Genomic DNA, 14,589 nt, shown 5'->3' on the forward strand with positions numbered 1-14,589 from the left:
GAGGAGCAACCTGGCGGCGCCTAATGGACCAAAACATAATGTCCCACAGATGTTCTATTGGGTTTAAGTCAGGGGATCGTGAAGGCCATTCAATTGTTTCAATTCCTTCATCCTCCAGGTACTGCCTGCATACTCTTGCCACATGAGGCCGGGCATTGTCGTGCATTAGGAGGAAACCAGGACCTACTGCACCAGCGTAGGGTCTGACAATGGGTTCAAGGATTTCATCTCGATACCTTATGGCAGTCAGAGCACCATTTCCTACGCAGTAGATGTCTGTGCGTCCCTCCATGGATATGCCTCCCCAGACCATCACTGACCCACCACCAAACCTGTCATGTTGAATGACGTTGCAGGCAGCATATCGTTCTCCTTGTCTTCTCCAGACTCTTTCACGCCTATCACAGCTGCTCAGGGTGAACCTGCTCTCGTCTGTAAAAGTACAGGGCCAGTGGCGGACTTGCCAATTCTGGTGTTCTTGAGCAAATGCCAGTCGAGCTCCACGGTGCTGGGCAGTGAGCACAGGGCCCACTACAGGACGTTGGGCCCTCAGGCCATCTTCATGAAGTCTGTTCCTGATTGTTTGGGTAGAGACATTCACACCAGTGGCCCTCTGGAGGTCATTCTGTAGGGCACGAGCAGTGCTCAGCCTGTTTCGCCTTGCACAAAGGAGCAGGTATCGGTCCTGCTGATGGGTTGAGGACCTTTTACGGCCCTGTCCAGCTCTCCAAGAATAACAGCCAGTCTCCTGAAATCTCCTCCATGTTCTGGAGATTGTGCTGGGAGACACATTAAACCTTCTTGCTGCAGCACGTGTGGATGTGCCATCCTGGAGAAGTTGGACAACCTGTGCAACTTCTGTAGGGTTAAGGAATCGCCTCATACTGCCAGTAGAGATAATTACTCAAGCCAAAACTAGCACAAGTGGAAAACCAGCCAAAAAAGATCAAGAGGGAGAAACTTGAAATGACCTCCACATGTAAAACCAGTCCTGTTTTGAGGGTTTTTCTAATTGTTGCCACTTTAGTGCACCTGTCGTTAAGTCCATGAACACCAATACAGCTGAAAGTGATTAACAATGACCTCAGCTGCTTAACCAACCAGAAAATTATCAGACAGGTTTAATTGATTTCATGCCAGGCCCAATAAAAAAAAGTGTTCCTTTAATTTTTGTGAGCAGTATATATATGTATAGACTGAGTCGCCCGACCATGGGGTATGCACGACGGAGTCCCGCCCTCCAACTCTAACCCTCCTCCCGCGCCCTCCCTCACTCTCGAGGCATACGCACTGCCTGCTCATGTGCCCGCCCCCAACACCTCACCAAACACATCCTCAGCCGCTTTGGTCTCTGCTACAGTCCACATGCACCTCTGAGCCACGTTGACTTTTCATTGTTCTTTTCGGTTCCAGCAGCTTTGCTTTGCTTTGCTAACAGGTCTCTCTCATTGCTGCCGTCTATGTTTGTCCCCGCAAGCTTCTGTTCTCCCTGTTTCTGTGCCCCTTCTTTTTTTCCTTTGTTAGACTGACACCGAACCCGGAGTGATGGCCGCCCTCTATCACGATGCTGAATAGGGGATTGCTGAACTGTGTCTTTCAGGAAGTGTTCACCCATCAATGAATAATTATGCGGCGTATGCGGGTCGGCTAGTTCGATTAATTATCATTACTGTTCATGGTGGCTTCAAAATCTGTACTAACCCCTACTCTCTCCTCTCTTCTATTTCCGGTTTTCTGTGGTGGCGACCTGCGCCACCACCACCTAATCAAAGCACCGTGATGTCCCTACATTAATGGATTAAAGGCCAGAAGTCCACGTGACCGTCGTCATCAAGTCCTTCCATGAGAACCCTGAATACAAAGAGGACTGATCATTTATGTTAGGTAGAATGCCTTCAGGGGGCTGGGTGGTCTCATGGCCTGGAACCCCTACAGATTTTATTTTTTCTCCAGCCACCTGGAATTTTTTTGTTTATTCTGTCCTCCCTGGCCATCAGACCTTACTTGTATTCTAAGTTAATTAGTGTTCTCCGATTTTAATTCTTACTTTGTCCTTTTTTCTCTTTCTTCATCATGTAAAGCACTTTAAGCTACATTATTTGTATGAAAATGTGCTATACAAGTAAATGTTGTTGTCGTTTTTAACCTGTAGGGTTCATCTTTCATTGGGCTCACAAAATATGCATCAGTTGGCTTTATTAGACCTGAACCTTAACCTCCTTGTGTTAATCCTCCTGATACGGCTTTGTAGACAGAGAGAACATTGCCGCCGCTACTGGGTTCACCCTCTGACTGCACAGCGAGAGTGCAGTCTATGAAGAAATGTGACAAAATGCGTCGATTTTCACATAAGTTCTTCTAATCTGTCGGGCGTCTTATTTTCGAAGTTTTGATTGCCAGCTGCAGCTGGTATAACACCATATTACACACCGGTCAAGCAGTATGCAAGTCAGTGTTAGCCCTGAAGAGAGGCTATTTGTCACCTTGAGATAAGCAAATATTCAAGCAGTACTCACCCAACAGCATTAGTAATCCGTAGTAACTAAAGTTAAATCCTTAGAACAAACCTACAAACTGTTAGCATACAATTAAATCAACTCAAAATTATATATCAAGCACATGTGTCTCACTTGAAACTGTCCAAACTGTTTCCAGGGCGAGATCCAACCTGCAATCGCTGCAATTAAGTCCCGACCTCACTGGGTCACTTGTTTCGGGCCACGTGCACCAAATTAACTTCATTTTGGACAAAACATTTTTTAGTGCCTTTCAGACAGCCTTGGTGTGACAAACCCTCCTAACCCATTAACAGCTGTGTTTGGTGTTCTTCCAGATGGGCTTAAAGTGGAGAAGGACAAACAAACTGTGATTGCCTTTACTACACTATTGGCACGCAAACCTATTTTGCTAAACTGGAAGAATCCTAACTCTCCTCTTTTAAGTCAGTGGCAACTGATGTCTTATACTATTTGAAACTGGAAAAAAATCTAATTCTCACTTAGAGGATCTGTGCAGAACTTTTTCAAAACCTGGCAGGATCAGATCAATAATATTTTAGAATAAGCTCTTAAAAGCACTGAGGAAGTAGATTCTCTTTCCATTTCTCTTTATCTGCCTATTAAACTTATCATCTTATGCATTTTTACTAGCTTTAAGTTTTACTCTGTTGGCCATGCTCTCTTTCTCAGGGGTGGGGATTGATTTGTTTTCAATCCTATTTTTTGTAAAAATTGATCTATTTGTACGGAATGATCACAATAAAAAATAAAAAAAAAAAACAACTACAAACTGTTTAGAATTCTCCATTATTTTGTTGATAATGTGTGTAAATTAGCCGTCCCCCATGGTTCTGCCCACGCAGGACAGTGAGGAGGTCCCTGCCCTGCTCCCCTCCCCTCGGCCCTCAGTCTGTGTCTTGGAGTAGCACGAATATATTGCTCCTGCAAGCAACTACGATTCTTGGCGCGATGAGAGAAGTCGCAAAATCAATTGGAATGTTCAAGCAAATTCTAGAAAAAAAACTGAATCTAAATCCATTAAATAGTTCTCTCTTGAAAAGTGGACAGACATACAGACAGATGTTGGATTTTATATTATATGGTATATGCCACAGGGGCCGGCCACAAGAGGCGATGGTTCCTTACCCAGACAGGAGGCTCTTCACAGGCAGATGGGCATCCTGGCCGGGTAGGAGAAAGGGATCAGACCAAGAAGGAAGGACTAGAAGAGATGAACAGATAAATGGCAGCAGCCCCAGATATCTGTGCCCAGTGGGAAGCCAGCCGGGCATGCTGAGAAATGTAGTCCGGCAGGGCAGCCCTGCTTTGGTCACGGGTTGCCACGAGAGGGCACTGCAGAGAGACAAAACTCCCTGTTATAATGGACTTCCATGTGACCCGGAAGTGCTTCCAACGTGCACTCACCCTGGCACTGGAAGTACTCCCTAGTCTGTAATAAAAGGGACCGCATTCCAGGCAAGTTGGAGCTTGCAAGTAGAGAGGCAATGCTTGACTGGAGGAGGGCAGTGTGTTGGTGAGAGCAATTGTAGTGGTGTGAATTGTGGTGAAAGAAATTACTGGTTGGGCGTTAAGGTGAATAAACCAACCATATTATATATATATATATATATATATATATATATATATATATATATATATATATATATATATATATATATATATATATATATATATATATATATATATATATATATATATAAGGTTCAGGGGGCAATTACTTTTTCACACAGGGCCATGTAGGTTTGGATTTTTTTTCTCCCTAAATAATAAAAATCATCATTTAAAAACTGCATTTTGTGTTTACTTGTGTTATATTTGACTAATGGTTAAATGTGTTTGATGATCAGAAACATTTTGTGTGACAAACATGCAAAAGAATAAGAAATCAGGAAGGGGGCAAATAGTTTTTCACACCACTGTATGTATATATCTCATACACACACACAGTGCATCCGGAAAGTATTCACAGCGCATCACTTTTTCCACATTTTGTTATGTTACAGCCTTATTCCAAAATGGATTAAATTAATTTTTTTCCTCAGAATTCTACACACAACAACCCTTAATGACAATGTGAAAAAAGTTTGAGATTTTTGCAAATTTATTAAAAATAAAAAACTGAGAAAGCACATGTACATACTGTAAGTATTCACAGTCTTTGCCATGAAGCTCCAAATTGAGCTCAGGTCCATCCTGTTTCCCCTGATCATCCTTGAGATGTTTCTGCAGCTTCACTGGAGTCCACCTGTGGTAAATTCAGATGATTGGACATGATTTGAAAGGCACACACCTGTCTATAGAAGGTCCCACAGTTGACAGTTCATGTCAGAGCACAAACCAAGCATGAAGTCAAAGGAATTGTCTGTAGACCTCAGAGACAGGATTGTCTCGAGGCGCAAATCTGGGGAAGGTTACAGAAACATTTCTGCTGCTTTGAAGGTCCCAATGAGCACAGTGGCCTTCCGTAAGTGGAAGAAGTTCGAAACCACCAGGACTCTTCCTAGACCTGGCCGGCCATCTAAACTGAGTGATCGGGGGAGACTGGCCTTAGTCAGGGAGGTGACCAAGAACCCGATGGTCAGTCAGAGCTCCAGAGATCCTCTGTGGAGAGAGGAGAACCTTCCAGTAGGACAACCATCTCTGCAGCAGTCCATCAATCAGGCCTGTATGGTAGAGTGGCCAAACGGAAGTCACTCCTTAGTAAAAGACACATGGCAGCCCGCCTGGAGTTTGCCAAAAGGCACCTGAAGGACTCTCAGACCATGAGAAACAAAAATCTCTGGTCTGATGAGACAAAGATTGAACTCTTTGGTGTGAATGCCAGGCGTCACGTTTGGAGGAAACCAGGCACCGCTCATCACCAGACCAATACCATCCCTACAGTGAAGCATGGTGGTGGCAGCATCAGGAACTGGGAGACTAGTCAGGATAAAGGGAAAGATGACTGCAGCAATGTACAGAGACATCCTGGATGAAAACCTGCTCCAGAGCGCTCTTGACCTCAGACTGGGGCGACGGTTCATCTTTCAGCAGGACAACGACCCTAAGCACACAGCCAAGATATCAAAGGAGTGGCTTCAGGACAACTCTGTGAATATCCTTGAGTGGCCCAGCCAGAGCCCAGACTTGAATCCGATTGAACATCTCTGGAGAGATCTTAAATGGCTGTGCACCGACGCTTCCCATCCAACCTGATGGAGCTTGAGAGGTGCTGCAAAGAGGAATGGGCGAAACTGGCCAAGGATAGGTGTGCCAAGCTTGTGGCATCATATTCAAAAAGACTTGAGGCTGGAATTGCTGCCAAAGGTGCATCGACAAAGTACTGAGCAAAGGCTGTGAATACTTATGGACATGGGATTTCTCAGTTTTTATTTTTAATAAATTTGCAAAAACCTCAAGTAAACTTTTTTCACATTGTCATTATGGGGTGTTGTGTGTAGAATTCTGAGGAAAAAATGAATTTAATCCATTTTGGAATAAGGCTGTAACATAACAAAATGTGGAAAAAGTGATGCGCTCTGAATACACATATACATATACATATACACACAAACACAGTACTTCTGCAAAATGCCGCAATACTTTTAACACTTCTTTTTTTAAATGGTGGGAGTAAGCTTCCCTAGAATAAATACTATTCTAAAAATAACAAAACAAAATAACAAATAACAAAACAACATCATACATCATGCTCTGATATTATGCTCCATTAACTCAATTTGCAAGGCTCTCTAAGAAGATTTGTTCAAAAAAAAAGTATGTGTGAATTGTCCATAATTACAGTGAGTCCACACAGATGTCTGAACTGAGTGTTTTTCTGCCATTTGTATCATCATGTGAGCGCGGATTGTACGACGAGCATTTCTCTGCTCATTGCAGCAAATCAAACCATCCACATGAGCTTTCATCACTTGCATTTGGTTAGATGGCTTCAAAAAAATTGTTTCATGTGGCTTTCTCTGGGCATCAAGTTCTGCCAAAATCCTGAAGAACACAAAGAAAACGTCTTTATTGTGTTCACATGTCATTCATTTAACGTTCTGGAGGACTGGATATCCAGGCTTTTTTTTTTTTTTTTTTTTGTTTTTTGTGTTTCGCAACAATGCCGTGTGCAGAGAATCCAACGTAGAATATTACAGAGCAGTGACGTGCGGTGAGGTTCATGGCTGGTGAGGCAGTGACTCCTTCAGGGTCAGATTTACAAATATACGAACCCAAAAGAGTCGCTTATTCACTATTCAGTTGGCAGCCAGCATGCACACTGACTACTGGTTATGTTTCATATCTCATCAGCATTCTTTACACACACACAGGTACGTCTTTGACTAAGAAAAAATGTTACATTTATAAAGCGGCAGGAGAGAGAGCGGATAGAGCGTATTTGCCCTCCATGTGTTCTAAATTTTCCGTTGCAATTCCACAATTCCTACTCATTCAAAACAAATGAAAGTATAGAGAGGTGTACAAAAACAGATTTCAGTTTTGACCTTAATTGAATTATGTAGTTGTTTTTAAAAGCTTTTAATTCTGATGCTTTAATCAATTTTAATCAGACTGTTCACTAACAGGATAACAAGAAAAACAAAAGAATAATTTATTTAAAAAGGTCAAAATTAAGTTTTTAAATGTTGGATTGTTCTTTTCTTAGTCTGATACCATTTTTTATAAAATTGAAAACCGTTGATGGTCTTACCTTTATGTGTAAATGAAGTTTATGCGCCTATCCTTCTACAAGAAAGTGACAGATTTTCGTGGAGAAGTCCTCCTTATTTTCCTTTATTTTTAAAACTCTTAATCTTACATTTTGGCAGTCAGTTGGAACAAAAAATTAAAATAAATGGAGCGCTGCAGTGCACTTGACTTTCTGATGTTGCTAACTTATTGGCTCCTCTGCATAGAAGAACAGCAGCAATGAGCACCTGTTGGGCTCACATGCGCCCCCTTCAGGGCAGTGCGGTACTGTCTCACTACAGATCAGCAAGGCTAAATATGTCAGACACATTCATTAAAGATATTAGCCAGACTGTGGAAAGTCAGGGTGTTGTGGCATGCGGCTGAGGGTGGAGCCTAGCCAGGCCACAAGGGGGCGACCGCCCTGGTTTTGTTGGTGGCTTCAGGTAGGGGGCTTGGAAGCCCAACCCTGTAGGGGCCCGTGGCCACCACCAGGCGGCGCCCCGGTGCCTAAAGAACCCTGGAGCTTCCACCACACCCAGAAGTGCTGGGAGGAAGAAGAATGGGGACCCCCGGAGGGCTTCCGGGTGCGCCACACGGGGGGCGTGTCCACGAAGGAATGCCGGGAAGCAGCTGGAGCTCATCCTGGGTGCTATGAATGGGGCACGGAAGGCGGGTGGAAGAGGACGGGAGGCGGCCAGAAGAAAGGCACTTGGGACTGTGTGAAAGGCCCGGAGTTTTGGGGGTTCGGTGCTGGAGGCACTGGGTTTGTGCACTGGACTCTGTAAATATTGTAAATAGTTTTGTGGAAATAAATGTGTGTTGGGTGAATGAACAATGTCCGTCTGTCTGGGTCCAGGGCCAGTTCCACGGTGTATAATAAACACGTCTGCAAACCTTATATTGGCGACATACAGAGAAACAGCAACAAGCACGCGCCAATCATATGCATCAGCCCAGTGTGTGAGGGAGAGCGCAGTCCAAGGTGAGGTGAGGTTCGTCGCTGCCACACCTCGTGTTTCTCCCTTGTATTTGAACAGGAAATGCGCCAGTTCAGCGATTTTAGACTATAAAAATAATCACAATTATTGGAGTCATACAGAAAACAAATTTATAGCACAGACCAGTGGACACATTTATTTTATGTTATTATTAGATTTTTTTTTTTTACTTTTAGCCTCACCTGCCTCCCCTGACCGCACGCCCCTGTTCCAGAGTGACTGGCAATTGGCAGCACTTGAGACTTTGTCTGGATAGGATCGCTATACACGTCTATGTGCGTTAGTCTTCAAGGATGAGATTATTGGGTTCTCAGCGATTCAAGAACCCGATAAAATGTTCCTGGTAAGTCTCACAAATTTCACAATGATACACTTACCCTCTACGTGGGTCAGAAAATGACATTGGGTGACATTCTGCCATCCCAATTCAGCGTTATGGGGGGTAAAAGGAGCCAGTCTGCAACCAATGTTTGTGAAGAAATCATTTTGATTGGAAAATACCAAACTTACCCTTTAACTATTTGCATAAAGTAGGATCATTTGCATAAAGAACCGCCCCCTTTGTTAACAGTGTGTTCAAAAGGATTTGCACACCTTTGTTCAGTTGGAAAGAAAGTTAAAGACTATTAGTAATTTTTTTTTTTTTTTCCAGATGCAGTGGAAGTTGTGTGGCTGTGGAAGCTGATATGCGACGCTTTTTTGATAAAGTTAAGTAGAAATACATTTATATAGTGCCTTTCCCATACATTCATAAAGAATAAGGCATATACAACATTGGATAGAAATAACATCTGTGTGAAACACTGAACAAATACAGTAGATACAAAGCATTGAAATATAATAAGTGACAATAAACCAGAATAAAATACAAAAATACGAACACTACAAGAAAACCAAAACAGATAAAGGTTACAGTAGAAACACAAATCTTCCTGCACATCAGGACAGAGAAGGGTCTGCACCTCTGGGTCAGTTCAACGTCTTCCTAAACAGAGGAGGCCGAAGTCGTTGGTTTTTTTTTTTTTGTTTGCAAGAATGAATTGCATGAGAGGATCTCGTTAAATTTCGTCAGGTCATTCCAACGTCTGAGCGTTATAAAGCTAAAGGCCACGGAGCGCAGGTTAGATTGGGGTAGAACTGGTGGACCAGCATGGCAGTTTACTCTTAAGATAATGCAAACAGTGTAATCAACAGAATAAAATGGGTTCATCTTACATTGTAGAATATAAACCATTAGACACATTTGCAACTAATTTTGTAATCTGACTGATAGTTACAATGTGTGTACCAGGGGCGGACTGGCCATTTGGGCAATGCCCGGTGGGCCATGGACTCTGGTCTGGTCATGGGCTGGCCATATCATGAAATGAATTTTAAGTACTGGTTACTGTTTGACATTAAATACTTCATTTTCTAAACTATTAAACATTATCTGTCCAGTACTGCGATTTATATAGCCTTATATAATATACCGTATTACGTCATCAAGTTGTTTTAGTTGTCAGTACACAACGCTGCAGCGAAAAAATCTGATTAAAACTGCCGTTTGCCGATTTCTGTTTCAATCCTGCTACATTTCGGTTAGCATATACATTATTAGGGCGGCACGGTGGTAGCGCTGCTGCCTCGCAGTTAGGAGACCCGGGTTCGCTTCCCGGTCCTCCCTGCGTGGAGTTTGCATGTTCTCCCCGTGTTTGCGTGGGTTTCCTCCTACAGTCCAAAGACATGCAGGTCAGCTGGATTGGCGATTCTAAATTGGCCCGTGTGTGTTTGTGTGTGTCCTGCGGTGGGTTGGCACCCTGCCCAGGATTGGTTCCTGCCTTGTGCCCTGTGTTGGCTGGGATTGGCTCCAGCAGACCCCCGTGACCCTGTATTTGGATTCAGCGGGTTAGAAGATGGATGGATGGATATACATTATTGCAATTTATTTTGTCTCATATTTAGTATTTAAATTCTTCAGTACTAATCATTAGTTTAGATTCTGTATTATATATTTTATTGTTCTCTGGTCATTGGCGTGAATGATAATTAGTGGTTCTCAGCTGCGATTATTAGCATGATGAAATAAAGTTATAAAGCGCAGGATAGGAATTTTTCATATTAGGACGGAATGTTTATAGTTTATCGTTAAGTTAATGAAGCATTTCAATCATGTGAGGTTTTCATTAGAACTTCAGTTATAATTTATTCCATTGTAAATGAGCAGCTACTAGCCTACTAGGGCACTGGCACTTGGACATGACATTTGACATGTACTCGAATAACATATAAGCCATGTTACTAGATTTTTATTCGAAGCATGTCATCAAATTTTAAGTTGTGTCTAAACAACAGTTTAGCTAGAGTTCATATCATAGGTGAGCCGCGTACTCATCACAAATTTTAAGACAATGACAATGAATATTGGGCCCAGGGGCTCGACCTCGTCACCTCACTCGTTGAAGGGATGCCCAGGAAGCTTTTGAGACCCAGTCCGCTCCTGGATTGTTCAGACTCAAGGGACTGGAATCAAAGCAAAAACGGGGGTCCACAAAGTACTGACACAATGGGGGAGGGGGGGGTGATCCTTTAACCATCACCGTGACGGTTTTATTTTTCTGTTGCTCTTTTATCTTTCACTTGGCTGTTTGAAGTTGCATCGAGTATAAATATAGCTGGAGAAATACATTTATTGTGTTTCTTCATTCATTTCAGGCTGCAAAGCAACACAATGTGAATATTTTGAAGGGGTTTTTTCCCCCAAACCCCCCCCCCCCATCATATTAAAGTACGTATTTCATCCATCCATCCATTGTCCAACCCGCTGAATCCAATACAGGGTCACGGGGTCTGCTGGAGCCAATCCCAGCCAACACAGGGCACAAGGCAGGAACCAATCCTGGGCAGGGTGCCAACCAACCGCAGAGTACATATTTCAATTTAAGAAAAAGTTTTGTGAATTGCATGTTGGTATTACTTAATTGAGTATATAGATTCTAATAAACACACTAAATGCATTGTGTGATTTAACGTGTTTGGCTTAGCTTTTGGTTTTTACTTGAGTTCCTATTAAGAAACTTATTCAGGTTCACATTTTGATTGAACTTTTAAATGGATTTATTGCCAACACATTATTTCTTGTACACATTAAGCAGAAACTCCGATCTTGAGTTTATCCGAGGACAAATAAGTAAACTGCCCTAGATGTTTAATCCAACACATCGCTTTTTTTCAGAGGAATCATTGATACCCGGTGGCACTGCTCTGGCAACCTTTATTTATTTATTTTTTTAAAGAGTTTTTGACCCCTTGTCCTGCCCCATGCAGTTGTCCCCAAACAGTCCGCAGTTTTACGTTACTCGACTCCTTTGTAAGTCGCTTTGGACAAAGGCACCTGCTGAGCAAACAGATGTAAATGTAAAATGAAAACTGACGGATGTGTCTATAAGGGCGCAGTGGAGGCTGCTACTTTGTTTGAAAATCCAAAGCCCGTTTTATTTAAGGCGAGTCGGAGATCATCAAATCTCTTCTGTTTGTTTATTCGGACTCCGATCTCCTCTCAGAACAAAGCGTCACACACGTTTACAAACTAAAACGAGCAATCGAAAGATTTGAAAGCATGCAAACACCTAATCTGGAATTTTACCTGCTACCTTAATGAGCGCACGGCTTCATCGTAAACCCCGCATCTTTGTCTTGAAATACAATCGCGAATTTTACAAACAAACTTACAGCACTAAAGTGCACACATCTGAAAGCAATACGATTACTTTTCTTTGTAATTAATTTCTTTTTTTTTTTAGTTACATACCACTTCATGCGCAGCTCCGCAGGTGACTCCTACACCGTGAAATATGCCGCCACTGAACGCTCCAATCCCGGGGATTTTTTTGGGACTCCCGCTGCTACTAGCGCCGGCGCCGCCGCTTACCTCGGACAGACAAAGAGGGCGGAGCTTAAACACCACCCCGCCTCCCGCGCCCCCGTCACACCCTGCGACCTTCAGTCAACGTGCAAACGGCAACAGGTGCGCTGTGGTTGTCAGGTGTTGAGAACAAAAGATGTACAGGAGAGCGGGTCCAGGTGCCCGTGGTTACTTGTGGTGCCAGTTTTATTATCTGAAGCGCTTAAAGTGCAAAGCAAATATTAGTGAGAAGTGAAGTGATTGATTTGCACGCATGCCAGAAAGCTTTAGACGGCTCAGTGCGAGAATCCACATGCCGCTGTTTGGAATGTTTCCAAATTAAACAATCGTTACAAGTCTTTTTTAAGACTGTTTTTATTTTTCTTGACTACAGCTAAACATTAAAGATCATAATAGAGGAGGACATTGTGCACCATGAATGAAAGAATTATATGAAAGAATTATGCAAACACGGTGGCACAGTGGTAGCGATCTATCTATCTATCTATCTATGTATCATGTAGTGCCTTTCATATCTATCTATCTATCTATTATATAGTGCATTTCATCTATCTATCTATCTATCTATCTATCTATCTATCTATCTATCTATCTATCTATCTATCTATCTATCTATTGTGAAGGACAGCCGGGTCCCATGCCCAGAAGGGACGCCCCTGCTGCTTATGTTCTGGGGGAGCCACCATGGGCAGTCCAGTACCTCCCCCGGGACGCTTGGTGACGGTGATTCCCCAACCACCCGCAGGGGTCCATGGGAGATGGAGTCCTCCACAGCCTAGTTGGGCTCTCGGATGGCCACTAGGGGGAGCTGCGTGGACTCAGCAGCCTGGCTGGACGAATCTTCAGCCCCAACCTGGAGGTGCAATTAGGACCAGGTGGTCAAGCATCTGGAACACTTCCGGGTGGGTTATAAAAAGGGCCAGCCACCACCACTCAGGGAGCCAGGTTCGGGAGGAGGAGGACTACGCTTGTGGAGGAGTGGTGGTAGTGGAAGAAAAGTGTGTTGCAGTATTGTGTTTGTGCTTTGGGACTGTGTATTGCCTGTGGATCACGGAGAAGACGTGTGCCCACGGGTGAAGAAAAATAAAGTCTTTGTGTTTTTATATGTGCCTCCGTGTCTTTCTGTGTCAGGTCAGGCCCCTATATAGCGCCTTTGTTACACTATCTATCTATCTATCTATCTATCTATCTATCTATCTATCTATCTATCTATCTATCTATCTATCTATCTATCTATCATATAAAACCTTTCATCTATCTATTAATCTATCTATTAATCTATAATTCATACATCTATCTATCTATCTATCTATCTATCTATCTATCTATCTATCTATCTATCTATCTATTGCCTTTCATACATCTATCTATCTATCTATCTATCTATCTATCTATCTAATCCTGCCAACTATGCTAAAACATCTATCCATCTATCTATCTATCTTATCTATCTATCTATCTATCTATCTATCTATCTATCATCTATCTATCTATCTATCTATCTCTATCTATCTATCTATCTATCTATCTATCTATCTATCTATCTATCTATCTATCTATCTATCTATCATATATCCCAAGGGGAAATTCCCATACTCCAGCAGCAGCATACTGATACAAAAACAATATTAAATTAAAGAGTGATACAAAATGCAGGTTAGGGTTAGGGTCCAGTCCATTGCAGGGCAAACACACACTCACACCAGACACACACTAGAGCCAATTTAGTTGCACCAATTCATTTACCCTCTTTGGACAATGGGAGGAAAGCCACACAGACACGGGGAGAATATGTAGACTCAATGCATGGAGGAACTGGGATGTTAAATCTTGTCTGCCTGCTGGGAGGCAGCAGTGCCACTACAGTGCCACCCTTTGTGGTGTGGTGAGTTCTGCTGTGTATCTACCAAAAGTTTTGAGAATGACCCAAGTGTTGGTTTTCACAAAGTTTGCTGCTTCAGTGTTTTTATGTCTTTCTGTCAGATGTTTTTTCTGGTATACTGAAGTAGAATTGCAAGCATTTCATGAGTTTCAAAGGCTTTTATTGACAATGACATGAAATTTATTCCCAGTGTTGGCCCTTCTTTCTTTTTCAAGTCCTCTGCAATTCGCCCTGACAGGTGTCAATCAATTTCTGGGCCAAATCCTGACTGATGGCAGACCATTCTTGCATCATCAATGCTTGGAGTTTGTCAGAATTGATGGATTTCTGTTTGTAAACCCGCCTCTTGAGTTCTCAATGGGGAGTTTCCTGGCCATGGACCCCAAACGTCAATGTCTTGTTCCCTGAGGCTATTGGTTCTCACTCTTTTGCCTTATGGCCCGGTGCTCCATCATGTTGGTCACCAAACTGCTCTTGGATGGTTGGGAGAAGCTGCTCTCAGAGGATGTTTTGGTCCCATTTTTTACTGATGGCTGTATTCTTAGGCCAAATTGTGAGTGAGCCCACTGCCTTGGCTGACGTCAATGGTCTCAGGATGCTTTACTGTTGGCG

General features: G+C 42.9%; 1 protein-coding gene across 2 annotated transcripts in view; it reads right to left on the minus strand.

Moving 5' to 3' along the window:
• Positions 1-12,062, minus strand: part of LOC120535086 (centrosome-associated protein 350) — a 192,274-nt gene extending 180,212 nt beyond the window's left edge. For both annotated transcript variants that reach the window (XM_039762643.1, XM_039762642.1), the window contains exon 1: positions 11,982-12,062. The gene's annotated coding sequence lies outside the window, so the exon portion shown is untranslated. The remainder of the gene's footprint in view (positions 1-11,981) is intronic.
• Positions 12,063-14,589: the final 2,527 nt, after the last annotated feature.

The sequence above is a fragment of the Polypterus senegalus genome, chromosome 9, assembly GCF_016835505.1.
Source record: "Polypterus senegalus isolate Bchr_013 chromosome 9, ASM1683550v1, whole genome shotgun sequence".
Lineage (NCBI taxonomy): Eukaryota > Metazoa > Chordata > Cladistia > Polypteriformes > Polypteridae > Polypterus > Polypterus senegalus.